Below are 23,227 nucleotides of genomic sequence, written 5' to 3'. Positions count from 1 at the left end.
CTGGGTTGGACATTTCCTTGTATGTCAAGCAAAGATCACCTGTGAGTATGCGGTATGCAACGGAGTACAGCTGGAGTTTCTTAGGTTGGGCTGCATAGGTCATCTGTTTGAGGTCAGTAATCCTCTTGGTGTGGTACTGTTGTGGTCTTCCAAGCTGTTGCAGTTGTCTTGTAAGGTATATCCCAAATGGGGTGTTGCATCCTTTAATGGGTCTAATAAGTCATGAGTAGAGAGGCACAATGGCCTCCTTTGATCTGGATGCAAACCTATTAGAGATTAGGGGGGCCATGTAGAAGGATATTCTAACCTAACCACCTTGTCATTATGGGTATCGAAGGAGAGATTGCTATCTACTGGGGTTCCCGGATCCCTTATTACCTTTCTGTATGTAGGGGACTAGCACCTATGTAGTAGTCCACGGGTAATTAGTTATATCCAAAGGAGATGACTATGAACTTTTAGGCATTCAGCTTGAGGCCATGATATTGACACCAGGTATCAGGCTCAGTGCGACACTTCCAGAGGGTGTCTGTAACAGCTGGGGAAACAATTATGTCCCCTAGTTTGAAGTCGTCTGCAAACCTTTTCAGCCAAAGCCCTCCTGTGCTTGTCTGTACATCAAAGAATTATATGCCAGACATAAGGGGTCCTAGGACTGAGCCCTGGGGGATGCCACTTGTAACTGGTATACAGTCAGACCTAGGGTATGCAACTCCCACTGTGTGGGTTCTGTCCAAGAGCCACTTTGCAAACCATCACATGACGTAGGGGTTAATGTTCAGGTGGATGGGTATGTTGATAATACCAGAAGGAGGAATGGCGTTGAAAGCCTATGAGAGATCTAGGTAGGCTGTATGGCCCTCCTTACCCTCATCTAATGCCTTGGTAACTGTCTCTAAGAAGTCCACCAGGTTTAGGAGGCATGTTCTGCCTTTAACAATGCCAAACTGGGTGGGGTCAAAGGTTTGGAGGTACCCAATGTCTCTGTGACTGAGATCCATGATGTGCTGCATAGCCTTGCAGACCAGGCTAGTCAGGCCTATAGGGCAATAGGTACAGTGGTCCGTTGTGGAGGCAACTTTGTGGAGTGGGATGACTGTTGCTCTGTGCCATTCAGGGGGCACTAAGCCCAATGTGAGGCTATTATTGAACGTGGTGTGTAGGTGGGGAGCCAGTACATTCTGAAGTTCATGTAAAATGCAGCCTGGCATGTTGTCCCATGGATGCTGTGATATTGGCTTTAGAGTGTGCAGCTTTGAGAGGGCGGGAGGAAAGGTAGCACTGAACCTATCTGCCAGGATGTTGCCAATATCAGTTATTTCTGTAATGTTCGTGCCTTTGTGCTGTAACCCAGAGCAGATCTGGGTGTTGACATCGGGATATGTGACATAACTATAGAATGCTTTGTGGCTGTTGTTGGAATTAGTGGCGGATTTGTTTTCATAGCTAGCTTTGGAGGATCTTATAAGGGATCTCACCTTCTTACTGAGGCTGACCAGGGAGCTCCTCCACACATGGGATTGTACTCTCATTTGCAACAGTGTCTTCCTCCTGTAGTACAGTTTGTTTATGGCAGGGGATCACCAGACTGGTTTCCTTAATTAGGAGTATAGCATCTTGGCACTGTTTGGGATAGCACAATCCATGCACTTGTGTAAGTGCTTATAGAGTGCATTTGTGTAGGATTCAGCAGTTGTAACATTATTGTCCATCTGCATGGGTGTCATGACGTTCACCACGTCTGTCTTAAGAAGCATGAAGTTGGCTTTGTAGACATATTATACTGTTTTTCCCTTAATGGGGGGGTGGGGGTGGGATGTGGATATCAACGGTGTTCAGCTCATGGTCGGATCGGAAAAACGAGGAGTTGACTTCACGTGTGGAGCACCGGTCACTCATGTTGATAATACCTAGGTCTAGGATAGTGTTGCCCCTGGTGGGTGTGTGGATATGTTGATCCAGGGCATTGGTGTTTATGAATTCCAGAAAGCGTTGAGCTAATGAGTTTGTACACAAGTAGTTTTCTCAGTTAATGGTGGGGTGGATTCAGTGCGACTATGTGATGAGTGTGGTGTGGTGCGAATGTTTACCTTCTCCACATGACTGTCAGGCTTGGTTGGAGAGAGATTTACTTCCAGTTTGGCTAGATAAGTGCATCTCTCACTGGTTTCAGTGTTGGGTGGTAGGTGGAGAGGCTTGTCTGTGTACATGAGGCAATGTGTACATTGCCTCAAGATGTCCAGATTCATCAGATAGACAGGTGAGAACAGTGGCAGTTGACTCTTGGACATGCCTGAATATAGAACTACTTTCCCCCTAGATAAGTGACGAAATTTAGTACAAGAGCTATTTTACTCTAAGCAAGTGAGAAAAGTATGTACAAAACCTGTTTACCTGTAGGTAATGAGGAAGATTGAGTGCTATAGTAATTATTAGCTTACGTAGTGCTTACAAGTTCTGAACAAGTGCTGAGCATGAATAAGCAATCTAGATAGGGTCTTGGATAACATAAACACACGCCCCTCCCCCCCCAATAGGTACACAAGCATATATCCATGTACACCACAGAGCCCCTGTACCCACAACTATGCAGGTACAAGCTGCACTCAGTCTGCATGGGACCTGTCCACATCACAGATTGTATCATACACATATGGCAAAACAAGATGCTCTCCACGTACACATCATGTAAAACATAGCTCCATGTCAGGCTGTGTACACAATGAATGGTGCACACCAACAGGTATCACAACCCACAAAGGGGGAAACACCACTGATAATGGGAAGTACTGCACTACTACCCTGCTGAGTCTGGTCTGGAAGGCCATGAACCTTGATCAAATATTTGATGTCAGCAGTACAGATGTAGATGACAGTAAGTTTGATGTAACACTGCATATCATAACCTTGCCAGATCATAGGACATCATCCCCCATACTGTATACCACCTACACTCGGTATACTAGATGTACATTCTTATGTCACAGAAGTGTTTTGCAATGGGACTGCTGGCAGAACCAACACTACAGAAGGTGTCTGAATAATACATGCTCATCACACCAGTGGCAGCTACAGTAAGACAGGGTTAATGAATTGTATTCCCCCTCATTGTAGTCCATACCTCATAGACAAACAGAAGGCATATGCCTATTGAAGTATGTGAATGACTATGACCTAGGAGCAATAGCTGACTCAGGAGTCTTTTGGACAGCATACAGAAGGGGCTTTGTGGGTGAGGTGTGTGTGACATATGACCACAATCTGACAGCTACATATTGCATTGTCACCCCTATGTTAATAACCCTGTACCCATGAACTACCACCTAGGCAGCGGTCAACATAATGGACACTTGTGTGTAAGGGATGCAGCTGGGCAGTTGTCTCTCCTGTGATAGCTACGTCACCACACCTGTCAGGAAGTTATATGTGGCAACCCTAATAATGACAGGGTGCCATCCATAAATTTAGAGATGATTGTCCAGCCATACACAACACTCAAGTGACCCATATCAGATCACATATTTCTTTTAAGAGACATTGGCCATGTGCAGATGGCCTACACCAGCCTTCCCATTCCCCATCTCTACTATGTAGCATGATGCATACCCTGAATAAATCCATGTCCAACCCAGTGATGTTGAACATGCTACACATGCACATCCTGATCTCAAACACATACTTCATGGACATCCACCTTCCACATGCTGGACAGATCCTTGTCCCATACACTTTACATAGTCCTGCCATACTATGCATTCCTGTCCGTCAAAGCTGTACATAGCTCCCCTCTCAGACATGGTGTGATGACCGCATGGTAAATGTATCATTAACCCTGTGGATCAGTAATTTGGCACTGCTCCACCTGAACCCAGAGACCCACCTGTCAGCTACTGCCAGGTAACCTTTCATCCAAGATTCATAGATGGCCCATGGCATATATCCACTAGTTGACTTTGACTGTACATGTTATAGTTGATATCCATCCCTGCAAATACCATCTGGCTATCCAGTGTTCCATGTGTATCACATGTGCAACACAGGTGTTACATGGCAGGATGATGAATTGCTGTACAGTGCCATGTAGATGTATATGGCAGAGCACATACATGTAATGAGCAAGTCTGCAGGGTCACAGGTCATGTCTGTTAAGGCAGTGTCTTTATATGTGACATATACACAGCAACAAGGTCAACTGCAATAATGTGGACACATCCAGCCATGTGCTGATAGGTAGGAACACCAGTACAGGCAAACAGACATGCCCACATCAAGACAGCATCCACATGGAGTATGAGCAATATAATCAGGTGACACACACACACACACACACACACACACACATATATGGTGATAATATCCACTCACCATTGAGTGTCACATGTGTGTGACACAAAGACGTCAGTGTCATGTAGGTTTGAAAATACAACTATTTAAATGGAATAAATGTGATACACATGTATGTTCAGCTGTAGCTCTGTATGTCTCTGTGAGTTACTGTAACCTGCCTCCATCATTATGTCTTCCAGGTATGCTGCATGCAAGGCTACCTCCTTTTACCAGCTTGGTGGATGAGGCCCTCATCCCATACCTACATGACAATCATGATATCCTGTTCAGCCATGTGCCACAGGATGCACAACAGCGGGATGCCCTGTGGATGGAACTTCGCAGGAGGGTTAATGATGTGGGTGGCCACAACCACACATACCAGCAGGTGCGCAGACACTGTACAGACCTCATTAGATGGGCGAAACAGCCCCCACTCACACATATTGAAGAGCTACTGGCCAACTTGGGGACACCTGCAGAACCACATCCACAAGCCTTAAACAATATTGTGGAGGTGGGTGTCTCTCAACCACTGAGCCTGGAGTTGCCTGGTAGGTCAGTACTGCACCTATAACAACTATATTCCATATAGTTGCATGTGTCACTGTACAATATGTAATGTAACATCATATAAAAGGCATGTATACACACATGCCGCATACAATAGTATGCTACTCTGTGTATGCACACATGTGCATACACCATAGTATAGTCTAATTTACTGGTGTATGTGTTAACATGCACATTGCAACTTGTAGCCATTATACAGGCATGGATAATGCTCATACTGCTGTGTTACTCCTATTTAGGTACCTCTGGTATTCCGCTGCAACAGCAGCCCTGTGCAGATGAGACTGTTATTATTTATCAGGAATTGTAATGCACAGATCTATATGCCATGTGGCCATTTACAACATGTACACATAATGTATGGTCCTGTCACAATATACAGGTTGGACCTGCAGTGCATCACAATGCCTACCCATGTGCAACACTTGCAAACTATGTGAATCATCTCACCAACATGAATCATCACAAACTGTCATTGCCAGATGTGTGGACAGCTGTGCATACAATGGTGGAGGTGCTGTTCATTGTAGGGACATGTACTACAGATCAGAACTACACATGTGGGGAATACAAACAGTACTACACAGTGGGCTGGAGTATGGCCAGCCCACATGATTCACTGGTGTGAATCATAGCCCTGCTATGAATGTCACATATTGTGATGTGCTATCTTGACATGTCCATGACATCTAGTGGCCTGGCTGCAACACTGCCTACCCAACCTGAAAACATATCTCACATACAACCCTTTGTCCACATAACCCTGCCGTCAGTGGAGCATATGACATCTATGGGTGTATGCCCTATGGGACAACACAGACATGTGAAATAGATGGCTGTCACAATTTGGCCAACACATGTACACACATGGCAATGGAGGATGGCCAGACACATGGAGCAACACACACAGTAGACATGATGTGCTTGTGTGCACACCCTGTCATACAATGGCTACACATGATCCAACTATGGCCTTTGTGTAATGGTTATATTGTAGATGTGGATCACTAGACATCCTACAGGCCTGTGCACATCTTGTGTAGGTGTAACATCAATCCACCGCATAAGATGTGTTGAACATCTTGAGGGTGTCATGAAATGACAGCAGTCACCTGTACAGTATCCACATCAGCCCACAGATACAGTACATTCCCCTTGCTGGTATCGGACATCAATGTCATACTTGCTCCTCGTGTGTGTGTGTGTGTGTGTGTGTGTGTGTGTGTGTGTGTGTGTGTGTGTGTGTGTGTGTGTGTGTGTGTGTGTGTGTGTGTGTGTGTGTGTGTGTGTGTGTGTGGTACACAGATGTCATGTGGGACATGGTGTACCAACATGTTCACCATGTCTGGCCATATTTGCCAGGCAGCAACAATATGGTTGAAGATGTGCAGGGGTGTCATCCATATACCCATCAGTGACCTGTGTCACAATTTCCACATCATGGTTTAGTGTGTATACACCTCAGTGACATGGGTCACATTCCACAGTATATATGTATTGTATCTGAACACAGTCATGGCTATGAACTGTGTCTGTAACTCACACTGTATAGAAATAGAGACGCCTCATGATTCCCTGCAATGGCCATGCAAATCAGCTAAATGTGCAGTATATCTGTAGGGCGGACAGACAACATTGCATTGGGACACCATTACCCCACTGTATATTTGACAGGACACCATTGTGTTAAAACATGTATGCATGTCATTGCACACATCAGCAGATCACATGTCATACTACATGTGATTGTCAAGGTCATATGCCACACATCAGGCAGGTGTACTGTTAACCTGTGCTGGTCTACATGGTGTAACACAGGGTTGTATGCTAACTACTTCTATGATTGTGTAATTTGCATGCCATCTGCTATGACACATACATACTGTCGTGTGCAACCCACGGATGTATGATAACTACCACTATTATTGTCTGCGCTGCATGCCATCTGCCGTATCACATGCATGTTACATGCCTTCTGTCATATTACATGCGTGTATGTGTGTCTATTGTATAGATTGTAATGTACTGTTCTTGTCTGCCCTCACAGGTGATGTAGGTGCATCGCCCTCCTGCAGTACATCTGATGTTAGTGTCCCCACAGACTCTAGCAGTGATGATGAATATATGATTGAGTCACAGGCAGAGTTGTCAGGGGCTATAACTGTGCCATTGGTTGCCATTCCAGCTATATCCCCCTCATCTCCACACACAGATCCCATGCCTGCACATAGCCCATCACGAGTGGCCATAGAGGAAGGACAGTTGGCATGTGGTAGCTTGGAACAGGAAAGTGTGGGGGCTATGGTAGGTGTGCCTGCACACCATGGTGTCAGACAACTTACTGGTGGTGCCCCACACAGGCACGTGGCCAGTGCTGCTCGTAGGAGGACCTCTGGCCAATATGCTCCTGCAAGACAGACCGCAGCAGCTGGTGTCACCAGATGCATGTTTCAAGCTGTAATGGAGGCACAGGCATGTGCTGAATGGCACAACAGAGAAGATCAGAGGCTTCAGAGAGCTGCTGTCTGTTCTTTAAACAACAAATCCAGGCAATGGTAAATGCTCAACAGCAGATTGCTGAAGCTTTCGATAGCCGTTTGGGTGACATGGTTGGAGTCGTTGACCGTGGCATGACAATCCGCGAGCATGAGCTGTCTGTGTTGGAACAGCTGGTAGGAGTGAGGCATCAGTCACGTGGACGTAGGCCTGCTACATCACCTATTTCAGGTCTACGTGTACGCGTTACCTCACATGTCCACTCCCATAGTGGCGGTAGCAGCAGCAGTGCATCTGGTGCTGTGCTGTCCACACCACGACACAGCAGACCACGTGAACGTGGCCCAGGATGGTCCCAAGAGGGACACAGTTCCAGTGGACAAGTGACATCAGACAGTAACCAATCTGCACCTCTGCCTAGTAGTGCCCATGTAACCCCTGGCAGGCACAGGTCACATGTCCGTGGCCAGACAGCGTGAACTGTAAAACCTCACCTGTACAGTCTGCAGCTGTCAATAATACCCCTGTGTAGGCCAGATACATGGCAGAACTGTGTGTATACCTACACGCACACACTGGAAACATATGGAGGGCACCGAAACACACACATACATAACATCCACACACGCCCAATTAGATCAAAGGCCTTAACCCACACACATGATGTCATCCAATGGTGCAGCCTAGGCCTCTGGCAAACATTATCACCCTGTGCATATGATGATACCTGTGCTGCATCCCTGACATTCACACCATCGGTGCAGGGACATGCTAATATGATCTGATGCACAGGGTGAACAGACTAGGAAGATAAGTGTAGTTTACAATTGCTGAGTACTGTTGACAGGCAGCAGAAATACCATGTACTACAGGTGTACAATGCATTTTGTACTGTTAACAGTATGTGTCTTGTGTGACTACAGTAAAGTGCATGTTGGTCATGATATTCTGCTGTCCTCCTTCAGGTCTAATTGCACGTGCCGGTGGATGTCAGTGTTTGCATTTAGTGTCCCATATGTCAATGTGGACTACTCACAGGTATGTTTGAATATACCAGCATACACCGTGTAGCTGCCACATAACAGTGAGAATGTCCCATGTTCCAAACATGTCTACTGATCCAAGAGCATGATAGCTGTGTATTAAGCTACTGTGGCTACAGATGTGACATCCATAAAGGGTGACATCACAGGTACAGTTACATGGAGTGGTGAGGTAAGAGAATGGTCTATCTGATTACAAGGGTAGAGACCAGTGGGAAGTGTGATGCCTCATTGGGAATCAGTAATACACATTCTCATGACAGGATGCCAACACACAACTGCACCCAAACACTCAGATATTGACACACATGTATTCAGTGACACAGTAACACACCCACACACTCACGTATTCACTGACACAGTAACACACACTCGCATACAGTTGCTACTGGTGAGGTGAGGACCCCTGCCTATGTGCAAATCATCATTACAGTACTGTGTACCTACACGATGCGCCACAGAGAATACACATGTACAGGTATTCAGTATTGCCTAAGATCGGGGACATCAACACGGATAGCAGAATGCATCACCTGGATGGGGGGGGGTATTATCAGTTCAGTATGGTTACATACATCCTCACCCCAGGGACCAGACAGCCCTACATACACACACTGTGGCATTCAGTAGTGATTAAACCTATGTCACACACATACAGATACCGCACGTGTGTGAGATACACACCCCTGCCTATGTCCCACTTTCTACACTGCAGTCTATACAGATGTGTAAACTAGTGTACAGGAGAGTGTGTAACAACTGAGATGTATTTCCCACCATACGTGACATATATGGACACACGCAACCACACATGCCAGTACTGTGAATCTCAGACCTGCCTAGCTCATGATATGTATGACAGACGTACAGCAGTATTACACGCATTACAAACTGTACTGATGCTTCCTGTGCGAACAGTGCTGATATATGCACACGGGATGTCTTATCTGTTAACAGGTGTCAAGTGATTTATCTTCGCTGTCACCCTGACCGCTGTCTAAGTTGTGTGGTATGCCCTTCAATTTATGAAACCATTGCTTACCTGTTACACAGGTTATTGTAGGACCACTTGTAACATACCTGTGAGCTGTCCACAGCAAACATTCATCTGCAAAGATGCCCCACCACTTAGTTATTTCCACACATCTGTCCATACATGAGGTACATCTTTCCGTACATTCAACATATCACCATATATAGTGGGCAATGTTGAGGCTGCATTGCAAATGCATGATGTACTAGGATACAAATCACCTGCATACATCAACAACTGCACACGCATGTTATCTGAATGCACAACAGTACATGTACAGGTGTGTAGGTCCTACAATCCTGACATTTGGGCATGTTTGTAGGTATTGCAATTGGTGGACATGTGTAATGACATACATGGCACATGGACTGTTGTATGATATGATGGGTGTAATGGGTGACCAGCACAGAGGGAATGTTACCTCTGTCATCATTGATATCACACCTTATGTACTGTTAGCATTTAGCAACCATGGACCTACATTCCATGTGCATGTGTGTAATGGCTGTAGCCTCCTGTTTGCACAAAGGACAACAACAGCTATGCTATTTACATGTATGGTGTGTGTGTGTGTGTGTGTGTGTGTGTGTGTGTGTGTGTGTGTGTGTGTGTGTGTGTGTAGCATGTACATACTCAGGGCAGGTACATGTATGTCATATCCATACATGAGGGTGTCTACTGGTGTACAGCAACAGTCATCTGCTAATGGTGGAATGTACTGAGGGCCCCTGGTATATGTACAGCTGATCTGGTTACAGACAGTGGTATCATTGCATTGCATAACACATGATGCAACTGTGTCAGTACATGGGTACTCTATACAGTTGATGTAGAGCTTGGTAGAGTACACAGGTCAAGGGTCACATGGTGGTGTACTCTTATATGTCCTACAACATGTATGGATGTGTGTTGGTGGTCCGAGACCATGGTGATGTCTGAGGTTTACATTCTAGAATGCAGTATGTGACACTGTCCTGCACATGATTATCTGTGATGCCTTTCGTGGGAGTACCAGTCAGTACATGTGAGTGGCCTTTATGTATGTGGGGACACCACCTGGAGTGGTCCATACCTGTGTTATGGCCCAAATGTCTGGTTCTGAGGTATATGGTGGTAGTGCTAGGTTCTGAGGTATATGGTGGTAGTGCTATTGTGCACTACAGAACCATAAACCAGGTGTTCCTCACTGCACAGATGTCAGTACTCCCTATTGTTGGATCTACAGTGACCAGCTGTGATTATGGATGCTACACATCTAGCACTAGTTAGCATAAGAAAACAATGCAGTTGTCCTGTAGGTGTCAGGGAGTTATCCTGTGTTTAGGACATTTGCCTTGGAATGGCACTGTGTGGGCAGATGCGACTTGGGTATTATCCCCACTCCCTTGAATCATGGATGTATGTGATATGTGTCAAAGACCTGTCTACTGTCAGCCATGGCATCCCAGAATGACAGCAGATGTTGTGTATAAGACCGGTGTTAAATATATGTAGAGCAGCGTTCCTGCTAACAATGACAACTACTAACACCAGAGCCCATTACAATGTGTTCTTTACATCTACCTGTAATAGCATGGCCACTGTGGCCTTCCGTGTTTAGCATCAGAGTGCATCCCAGTCAGCCCTGTGCTACTAAGTGTATGAGCATGCCTAGTATATCCTTGTGTAGATGGACACATAGTGCATTCTGAACAGCCCTGTGCTACTAAGTGTGTGAGCATGTCAGTGACACCTTGTGTCGGTTATTTGCCTCTGTGCATGGGTATGGCCATTGTAACCCTGTATAGTGGTAGTAGTCATCCATTCCACAGATGGGCATACTCCAGGTCTGGATGGATTCCTACTTTAAACACACAGGTTCACAGGTATGTACATCTTAACTGCCAGCATCCCTGTTGATGTCTGCATTCCTAGAAGGTCATAATGACAGCCTTGAAATGTGTATTCTGTGTGGCGCGACTTGTAAGTATGTAGTATTATAATAGTAATCTGTAAATAGGCAGGTGTTCTGTTCCCACCAATGGTGTGTGTGTGTGTATGTCTGTCCCCGTTTGCAAGAGGACTGTAAATTGCTTTTAGACTGCTCACACTCCATACAATTCATATACCCACCTTTGGCAGGGCAGATGACACCCACCTACAAATAAACCTCTGGGAGTGCTGTGTCCCAGTAATCTCTGTAAAGCATTCTGTAACTGCGTAATGCTGTAGTGCAATAAAGTAGTTAGGTCGGTGTTCTAATCCCACACTTGGTGTGTGTGTGTGTGTGTGTGTGTGTGTGTGTGTGTGTGTGTGTGTGTGTGTGTGTGTGTGTGTGTGTGTGTGTCCTCATTTTCCTGAGGACTGAGTAATGCTTTTAGTCTGCTCATACTCCATACATTCTTTATCCCCACCTTTGGCAAAGGCTGATGATGTCACCCATCTACAAATACACCTCTGGGAGTGCTGTGTCCCAGTAATCTTAGTAGTGCATTCTATAACTGTGTAATTCTGCAGTATAATAAAGCAGTTAGGTTAGTGTTCTAGTCCCACACTTGCCGTCTGTGCGCGCGTGTGTGTGTGTGTGTGTGTGTGTGTGTGTGTGTGTGTGCGTGTGTGTACCTGTTTGCCTGACTGAGTAATGCTTTTAGACTGCTCACACACCATGCATTTCTTATACCCACCTTTGGCAAGGCTGATGATGTCACCCATCTACAAATACACCTCTTGGAGTGCTGTGTCCCAGTAATCTCGGTAGCGTGTTCTGTAACTGCATAATGCTGTAGTGTAATAAAGTAGTTAGGTCAGTGTTCTAGTCCCACGCTTGCCATGTGTGTGTCTCCCTGAGGACTGTGAAATGCTTTTAGACTGCTCACACTCCAAACATTTCTTATACCCACCTTTTGCAAGGCTGATGAAGTCTCCCACCTACAAATACAACTCTGGGAGTGCTGTGTCCCAGTAATCTCGGTAGCGCGTTCTGTACCTGCGTAATGCTGTAGTGTAGTAAAGTAGTTAGGTTGATGTTCTAATCCGAGACATGCCAAGTGTGTGTGTGTGTGTGTGTGTGTCTGTGTGAGACAAGTACAGTGCTTTGTAGTAATCACCATAGCATGTGCCCTAAACGTGTATTGCTGCAGTGTGATATGGTAGGGGTTTGTATACAGCACATGACAAGTGTTTGTTTGTCTGTCAGAGCCTGTGTAGAGGTGGCCATGATTGTCTTACCATTGGACATGTTTGTCAGTGGGTTTTGTAGTTTTCCTATATGGTATCTATCTTATGACACATTGGCCACCTCACGAGGTGTACAGCTGTCAGTCAGCCACGGGACTGTGTTGGCAAGCCATACCCATACATCTGGTAAAAGGCCTGGTGAACTAAGTATGCAGCCCTAATAGTATCCGATATATGTCCCGCACCCATGTACCATGCACAAACAAACTTGTCTAGGATATCCCACTATGTTGCTAGTACCATGCACATTGAGGACAGATAGTAGGTATGGTGTCAATGCAGTGGCCTGTAGAGGACATGGCACCCTGTACAGTGGTACAATAGGCAAATATATGCGGACATAGTGCCTTCACTATGTTCCACACTGAATGCCTGCAACATATGCGGTGCCATCAAATGTGATCCACAAAGGCCAGACAATGCTGTACACATGTGCCCTGTATGGACCCATGCCACTGACACCACGGAATACCTGTATCATACTATCCATGCAGGTGCAGGGCCGACCTGATCACTATAAGAGGTTTCGCCACACCAGTCCAGTATATGCATATCAGGGTATAACAGGCTGTGTACACAACATGTGTCTGCCAAACCAGGTACACCTGTACATGTCACTGTACAGTATTGTGGGACATGCACATCCCAGGCAATGTCTATGTGAAAGACTATCAAACACAGACACAGCATGCATTGCAAAACTATGGCCCTACACATTGGTAACCAGAATGTCAGGCCAGATAGTGCAGTACCCATCTGTGTGGGACACTGCAGACACTTCACCCCTGCACTGCACACCATTGTCGGGTGATGCGATGCCAAGGATTACCCTTCACCCAGCCTTGTACAGCCATCTTGCACAGCCAACCACTACACACCCATGGAGCAATGCATACCTGCATGCCAGTACTGGCACCCTGTGTCTGCATGTGGGTTGTGATGCCCCCAACCACAGTCACTCCTAGTATAAATCTCCTTGGCATACCAACAGTTGTCAAGCACTTTCACATGCCCTAGCCCATAGAACCTCCAGATATCCCCTGTGGTGCATGTGGTCCTGTGCATTACTGCAGTGTGGCAAACTAAGTAGTTATGTTGTGTATTTGTGGCCCTGGCAGAGGTGTCAATGCGTGTTGATTAGACAGTGTGGTTGTGGTGACAATGGCATCCGTTCACATGGACAGACATGTGTGTCACACCTAATGTATGTCTACTATATCTGTTGCAGATGTCACTCACCAACACACATATGTTCTTACAGCACAGCAACATATCGCCTTTGTGGAACATGTAGTAACATCATGCACATGTAATAGTAATGAGTAGTCAGCGGTTTGACCCCTGTACTGTTCGGCGTATGCAGATGATGCTTACGGTTAAGTCTCCAAGCCCTTCCCTGGTGTACATTGCCTGTCTCACCCACACACTCTCTGGTGGATGTAAAGGTGTACACCTGCACAGCTGCAGCATGTGTATTGTAAATGCAAATGGTCAGGTGATGGCCTCTGCACCTATTGCAGTCCTCCTCTAGCAGATTGCATGTGGTACAGCTGTGATGGTGTTCCCATAACTATCCGCATAATAAACACAGTACACTATCTAGGGAAACATGTTGTTATCTGGCCATGACAGTCGCTGTGAGTGGTACATGGATGTGGTGTTCTGACACGGCATCACAGATGATATCTGGATGTACCTCAATCATTTTCCACAGTGGGAAATAGCCTAAAGACAGGAGGGTGATGTGCCACATATGACTACAGCATGTAAGTGTAGCTATGCTGCATTGAGACTACTGCCTGTTTAACATGTGTGTGGTAATGGCTATTCTGCATGTTATAATACAGACATGACAGTACTCTGTTCATGAGGGACCCCCATCTGTAGGGCCATCTGTGAACTGGTCAGTGTGTGCAACCATTTGTTTCCTGTGTTACACACTGAACACACATCTGTGCACAGCAGAAGCATGGTGTGAGGATTGCAAACAGTACATGATGATAGGGATGTGTTACTGCCATTGCATCCCTGAATGGACATGTGTCACATGAGACAGTGGTATGACAGACACTGTGTGGGATGCCCATTGATAAGCCAATGATGGCCAACTGTTCATAGCTGCGGTCACATGTCTACTACACATTATACAGTTGGCATGCAGTATACATGCATGTGTTGTGCTCCCTCTGCAAATATATACCATCTGTTATGTTGGGTTTCTGGTGATATCTATTCATGCTGTCATAGATAATCCTGTATGCTGTTGTCTATCACTAAGCCATATGTGGGTTTAAAATGCAACACCATAGGCTGAATGGGTTGGGAGGTCCTGGCAGAACCTCCTGTCCCACTTCAGCTGACCATGGCACCGGGCACTAGCACATCTGGGGCTCAGCCATAGACATCAACCTTTGTTCGCTCTGCACCACCTTCTGGTGGTACCACCACTGAGGATGGAGCATGTCCCCCCTGGGAGCGGGACCAGACAGGTACATATCTGCTGCCGTGCAGTCCCAGACATGTTGCATTGGTGGTTCCCTAAGGGGTTATGAAGCCAGATACGTCAGTTCAAGGGCAGAGTGTCACATTTACAGGGTGATGCTGCCCCTCCTGGACAGCCCCCAGCACTGCCTGCTTTGCAGCTGTGTAGGTGCAGTGGCAGTTGCCCATGGCTGGGGACCTCCATCCCACTGTTCCCATGGGCTTTTGAACGCTGAAGACCCATCCTCGTCCAGGGTGTATCCCCCCACATGTGTCATATACAAACCCTGTATACTGTCTTTTCTGTGATCCTACCTATCCTCCACGGCCATACCTACACTCCTTCCCCAACATCTGACTCTCACCTATGGACACATAAGGCCAATTGGCTCCTAGGACAACATTTGCCCTATACATAGCTGTTCATTACACACACATGCCTACTGGACACATGAAACCCTTGTAATATGCATCACAACATACTCCTGTTATCCTCACACCTGTCTCTCAGGCACAGGATCCTGGTATGTACATCATTCCTACATGGTCCAGGTACATGTGATGAGGACTACCCCACTGTACACACAACACTACCAGTCCCTCTATGGTTACCCCATTTACTTTTATCATGATGATGATGTTGCACACAGCACCTTGCAATAGTACTGTTCACACATAATGATTAGACAGGTAGTGTTGTGTTAATGTACATTACATGCACAGAGTGATGTATACGGCCAATGTACAACTATGTGCGTATATGACTGACACATGTCTGTCTGAGGGAGTCTTGTGATCACATAGAGCAACACCACTACATAATACAGGCATCGCTGGTGTTTCCCATTTCATTCATTTGTAATGCTTTGTTGCCACATGGTATGTTCCTGATACATCTCTATGTATGTATGTACCTATATGCTGGACATAAACACTCACATATACATCTACATGATGGGATACACTCCTATACTGTTGAATGACTGCCCTGTATGATATGTTTCTGGTACTGTCCATTGTCTGTGTACCTGCCATGGCGTATTGGTAATACACATTAGCTGTGTGAACAGGGTCCTGGTTCCGACCCTTGCAAAGGACGTATATTTGGTTGCAGGGCAGAACAAGCCCATTGGATACAGAGGGAGTAAGGCACATTAAAGCAGTTGGGAGTGGGTGTGCATGAATTTGCATGGTGTTAAACACTGCTGACCTCTGGTTATAGCCTCTTACACTTGGTTAGCCTCTACATTGCTTTACCAGTGCAATACTCACATACTGGTAGCCAAACACGCTTACACCCGCTCGCGCCTGCACTTGCAAATGCACCGACATTGGTGCTTGCATCTGTCACTCACACCCCTGGGTGGGAGCGAGGACCACAATATTACCTTGTGATGCCTATTACATTGGAATACATGACTACAGTATCAGGATTGGCTGCCCATTAGGCGACAGCATCGCGTTCGACTGTACGGAATCAGTGGCCTGTCCAGTGAATCAATCATATTTGTGTGTACCTCATACAATCTGCTCCCACTCTGTGATGCCTTTGTCATCGGACTACATGACTACAGCCATAGCCGGTCTTAGGCATAGGCCAACTAAGCGGCCACCTAGGGCGCCGCTTTAGTGGGGGTACTTTACCGGTATTTATTTGGTGTTGGTAGACCAGGATGGGGGCACTAGGTGGTGTGGTGGGGGGTGCCATTGTGCCCTTTTGCCTAGGGCACCAGTTGACCTAAGGCTGCTCCTGACTACAGTTTCAGGAATGGCTGCCCATTAGGTGACAGCTTGGCGTTCGATTGTACGGAATCAGCGGCCTGTCCAGTGAATCAGTCATATTAATTGTGTATTCCTCATACAATCTGCTCCCACCTTGTGATGCCTATTACATTGGACTACATGACTACATTATTGGGAATGGCTGCCCATTAGGCGACAGCTTGGCATTCGACTGTACGGAATCAGTGGCCTGTACAGTGAATTAATCATATTTGTGTGTTCTGCATACAATCTGCTCCCTGTCTGGCTGATACATAGGAACCAAGATTCTTCAATACAGACAAGTAGTTGGGTTGTGGGAACCACATTCATCAGCCGAGTCATGCTACCGCATACCTATTATAGGTTTGCCACCTTTTCAATTGGCCAAGGTGGGACTTTAGGGTTACCACCTGTCCCACTTTGCGAGGGACACTGCGAAAATAATCAAGACATAGCAAATGTCCTCATTACAGGACATTATTATATTCTACGTTTCATTAATAGTTGCATAAAACAGTTATTTTATATATGAAACTTCTATATGTTATGTGAAGTAGCATAAGCTATTCAAATGTATCTAGATTAAGCTTTTATTTGTGCAAATAAGTATAGTCCTGTACTATGCACAGCTGTAGGTATGTTTTGTCCTGGAAAGTCTGACATTTCTGCAGAACATGTCCCACTTTGGCCATTCGGAAAGGTGGCAAACCTATAGGACCTGTATGTAGAGACATCAGACTTTGCAGGGCAACACATACCCACAGCCAGTAGAAAGGGGAGTACTTCACTGTTTTGCATAAATAAAAGGTTATTCTTGTAGCATTATAGTTGCTTATACTGTTACTTATAACATTTAGGTGTTTCAGGAACAAAATAATTGTTTTATTCAACTACTACAGACAATATAGGTAATCTTTGCCCTAAATCACAGGACATTTGCTATAATTGCATTTATTTTGCAGGACACAACTGCCTAAAGGGGAGTGTCCCTCGCAATGGTGGACAGGTGGTAACCACAACCCTATTATTCTATCAACTTTCTAAGGTAGTCGGCGGAATGTGCATTTTCTCACTATCAGACCTCTCATACGAATGGGTAAGAATGAACACTGACTCAGGGACACTGCATAACAACCTCAGGGTCACATTTAGAAGTTTGATGCTATTAACCCCACACACTGATGGACCCAGAGCACATATGTATTCATACACATTGTCTGAGGTACATGCTGTTTAGGACTCTTACATGTTGTCATTATTCATTACATGTATTTCGCCACCTTTCTTCCTAATATCACTAGTTCTAGGAGGGTTTAGTTGGGACCGTGTTAGATTCTGATTCGTAATCACGGATGTCCCTGGTAATTGGGGACAGTTCAATGATATGGTCCCTTTGTGTTCTCCCAATGGTTTATGGACTGTCCAGTAGATGTGCTTTTAAGGTTTGTGAGGTATGGGCGTCTGCTATACCCACATCAGAAATTACTTACACCCACGGGGTGGCCCTAATACATGTCTGCCGCCAACACCTGCACGCCTAGGCCCATAATCGCATACCCATAGTTCCCCTACCTGCCACTACTCTACAGCACTCATCCTTACTGTGGGCGCAGGTGGGATATGAACACACCCCTACACACTGCCCACTCTCCCCGTGTCAGGACACATACTGTACGTTGTGTCAACCCATGTGTTATCAGGCTACATCCTGGCCACAGTAGTCTTTACTCACACTGCCTGGAAGAACAGAATTTTTGGTGTCTCACAAGGGACGTCGCTGTCAATGTTTAAAGTGTAGTCCTTGTAGATCTCTCCCACTGGTAGTTTCCTGCTGGCAGTCTGGGAAACAGTGTTGTATTTACCTTTATTGCATGTCTGTATGTCTCACCGGCCTAGCTGGGGGGGTGGGGGGTGGGAGGTAGATGTTTGTTGGTTGGACCTCCACCAACATATGCCCGGTCTGAACATATGTTACCCAAAACTGCTGTAACATAACCTAGGTATATACATGTGTATATTTACTGTAACATACATATCTATCTATCTATCTATCTATATATATATATATATATATATATATATATATATATATATATATATATATATATTTACATTAATATATACAGATATATCTGCATATGTATTCATATCTTGCTGTCTATATATATATATATATATATATATATATATATATATATATATATATATATATATATATATATATATATATTGTGTGTGTGTATATATATATATATATATATATATATATATATATATATATATATATATATATATATATATATATATATATATATATATATATATATATACACATACATCTATGTGTCAATACATTCCCCACTCATACCACTTACACATACGTAATGGTGTTTATTTATGCTTCACCAGCATACTAGTGCCTTATTCATTATAACACAGACACTTCACTCCAGTTATCTTGTAATCGGTATGCAGCATGTTATACAGCGGACAGATGTCACAATATGTTCATGTACGGATCACCGATTGTAATTGGAATGTGATAGTGTGATTCGACCCATCCCCCTTCTGAACAGCCTATTATCCCATCTACTGTTGATGTTTGTATGGGCACATTCCTATTATTTATGTCAACAAATAGAATGCATGTGTTACAGAATTTGTACTTCAACATATTGTTGTCTGCATGTGAGTATGCATATATACCTATTACGACCTAGCTGACCTCCATGGGGTGGTCCATTAGAACTGGCCCATCCAACCCTGGCACGCCTGGATCCATAATTGCATACCCATAGTTCCTCCACCCCACCCCAACCATGTTGAATTTACACACGTAACATCCATTATCCACTTGTTATCGCAGCCACGACCCACCTTTACACATTGCCCTCTCCAGAGCTTTTGGGGCCCTACACACATTTTGTCCTGCCTCGTGTATTCACAAGATCCCCTGCCATGCATATTTGCACATATGTGCGTTCCTGGGATTATGGAATCTGGCTATTTGTGCTTTCCAATTTTTGGATGTCCCAGCATGGGACTACATTCTGTCTGTGTGTAAAGTAGACCTAGCAACTCATCGATGTTACTCCCACTGGTAAAACCCTGCCTGTGGTATGAGTAGCGATGCTCTGTCACTCCTGGGCAGCTTTTTATGACATGCGCTGAAAGCACTATATAATACCAACATTGCTCTTGATTCCCTTCACATCCCTTGTGTATGCTTTATTGTTATAACGTCCATTCTTTATATATATGTGTATATATATATATGTGTATATATATATATATTTCATGTATGTAGATATATATCTATACACACATATATATGTGTATGTGTGTGTGTGTGTGTGTGTGTGTGTGTGTGTGTGTGTGTCTGTGTGTGTGTGTGTGTGTGTGTGTGTGTGTGTGTGTGTGTGTGTGTGTATATATATATATATATATATATATATATATATATATATTACATGTGTACATACAAACATACATTTCCTATGCTGGGAGCTGCTTACACCCACGTAGGAGCACTTGCCCATGCTTACTGTGCGTTACATATGTTTACTGCCGCTTATTTGTGCTTACTTGTGCCTTATACATTATGACAATACCTCTTTGATTGAAAGGATCTGGTTAATAGTCCCATGTGATACACATGTTCACCTTTACATGTTTAAATGTCAGCTTTACAGCAGAGCAACATACATTCCACAAGGAAAACGATATGTGCTATTGTCAAACTTGAACTGCAAATGCCTTTTCTTTAGGCGGATGCTCTAACCACTACACTATTGGTGTTCTGCTTCATTTATATGTATACCCATGGTTCATAGTCACCCGAAGACACGCCTCATCACTTCACTTACACAGCAGGCATCCATTTTCCTGTTGGGAAAACCGCACTGCTATACATGCGCCATTACCTATTCCCTACTGCTCAGGACCCTTGCCGCATGTTGACTCACTCCAAAGATATTCAGATCTCCAAAGCCTATAGTCCTGGCACATATGTGTGTTTGATTGTCAGGTTGTTCATATGGTCATCCAGGTTTAGGCTTGTCTGACTGGGGACCGGGACTGCCCTGTACCTAGTTGAAAGTCAGACTTAGCATGGGGAGATCGTTCATTCCACTTTTAGCGTCCTAACTGTGGTTGGGGATGCAGAGGTGTGCTCACCTATGGCCATCCTGATATATAACAGCACTAAATATTACGGGGATTTCCGCTGCTGTTTCCTTTCACATTCGTCATGACTGCTATAATGTGACCATGTTTATTCGTCATATATCTATATATATATATATATATATATATATATATATATATATGTGTGTATATATATATATATATATATATATATATATATATATATATATATAAATATATATACATACATATATATATATATATATATATATATATATATATATATATATACATATATGTGTGTGTGTGTGTATATATATATATATATATATATATATATATATATATATATATATATATATATCGGTCTGTACATACACATGCAAATACACCTACATGCTTATTTACATTTCCCATACCATTGAATCACCGCCATTTACCGTCCCGCATACACGCTTGCATACTCGCTTATGTCTAGGGTTGTCACCTTTTCAAATGGCAAGAGTGGGGCATTTTCGGGCCGCACATCAGATTTTACAGGCCGACACATACCCATGGTCATAACAAATGTCAGAACTTTACTTATTTGCCTAAATGAAAGCTTATTTTTGTAGCAGTTTAGTTGCTTATTCTGTTTCGTGTAACATTTAAGTATTTTACATACAGAAATAACTGTTTTACGCAACTGTTACATGAAATATGGGATAAGTATTTCCTACAATCACAGGACATTTGCCATTGTATTATTTTTGGTCAGGACACAACTGCCCAAAAAGGGACTGTCCCTCGCAAAGTGGGACAGGTGGTAACCCTACTTACGCCTGCGTTAAAGCCCCTTAATTACCCTATATCCGACTGCCACTATGCAAATGTGTAAGGTATATATTCCCGATAATGCATGTGAGGAGACGTGTATCATGGTCAGGTGTTTAATCCCAGGTCGTAGGTTCTGCAGGACCGGCTGGAGGCTGAGCAGTCTTGTGGACAACTACTGCTCAGACAACTTGTGTCCAGATGTATACAGGACTGGACATTGTGTCATGACACCAAGTCTATTGTTTAGAACAGATACTTATCCCATGAGGGATATCCAAAAATTGTGGGCACCGATGACCTTCTTTGGCCTTACGGAAATAAAGTAGGGTTATACATGCAAGGGATACATAGTTTGCAATCCTGAGACTGCCTAGGGTGAAACTACCTACTAGATATGGGTAGGGGTCACTATGTGCAGATATGGCTGCGCCTATCTAGCAGCCCGAGTATGGGTGATTTTGGTGGACTTTCAGGAAGGGGGGGGGTGTGCTGTGATGGGAATGATGGATATTCAATTATGTATCCAGGTGTGTTGGGGTTGGATGGCTCAGTTCAGGCCAGTCCATTATGTGGGTACATGTTTATCTATTGGCTTATTTCTGTACATGTGTATTGCACTTTTTAATGTTCATATGTTTGTGGGATTGTATTGCACATGTGAATATTTTTTCTTTGGTTATCTTCCTGATTCACCCACTGCTCCCTCGTACACCTCCAGTTCACCTATTGTGCATCCAACCCAGTCTCCCTTTGATGAATTATTACATTACCCATCACCCCCCCACCCCCATATTCCACAAACACCATCCATCCCTTCTCTAGTTGATGGCCCATGGCACAGTCAACAGAACACATAGTGTACACTACATATCTTTGGTACCAATATGGTTGTGAGGACTACCCTAGCATTTCTGATCATCCACACTTCACGCACATAGGTACACGCAAATACTTATCTTTCATGACATGGTAGGTAGACCTGGGTAATACCCGTTCATCTATGGGCCGTCCTGACAAGGACGACTTGGACCGCGAATGGGCAAATGTTGGGTGAATGCTCTGTCCATTGGTAGGGTTGCCACCTTTTCATATGACCAGGATGGGACATTTTCGGGACACACATCAGAATTTACAGGCAAACACATACCCATGGTCAATGCAAAGGATAGTACTTTAGTTTTATGTCTAAATATAAGCTTTTATTGCTGTAGTGGTGTAGTTGCTTATTCTGTTTCATTTACTTGCTTATTCTGTTTCTTGTAACATTTCGGTATTTTATATACGGAAATAAGTATTGTGGACTATTACATAAAATATGGGACATAATTATGTC

The 23,227-nt window shown here is 44.4% G+C and overlaps 1 protein-coding gene across 1 annotated transcript in view; it reads right to left on the bottom strand.

The window, feature by feature from the left end:
* The window catches only part of LOC122813039, a 145,147-nt gene that overhangs the window by 58,228 nt on the left and 63,692 nt on the right, over positions 1-23,227 (bottom strand). The gene's annotated exons all lie outside the window — the stretch shown is intronic.

Source organism: Protopterus annectens, chromosome 10.part0 (assembly GCF_019279795.1).
Source record: "Protopterus annectens isolate FY-2018-M chromosome 10.part0, PAN1.0, whole genome shotgun sequence".
Classification (NCBI taxonomy): domain Eukaryota; kingdom Metazoa; phylum Chordata; order Ceratodontiformes; family Protopteridae; genus Protopterus; species Protopterus annectens.
This window is presented reverse-complemented; position numbering and strand designations above follow the sequence as displayed.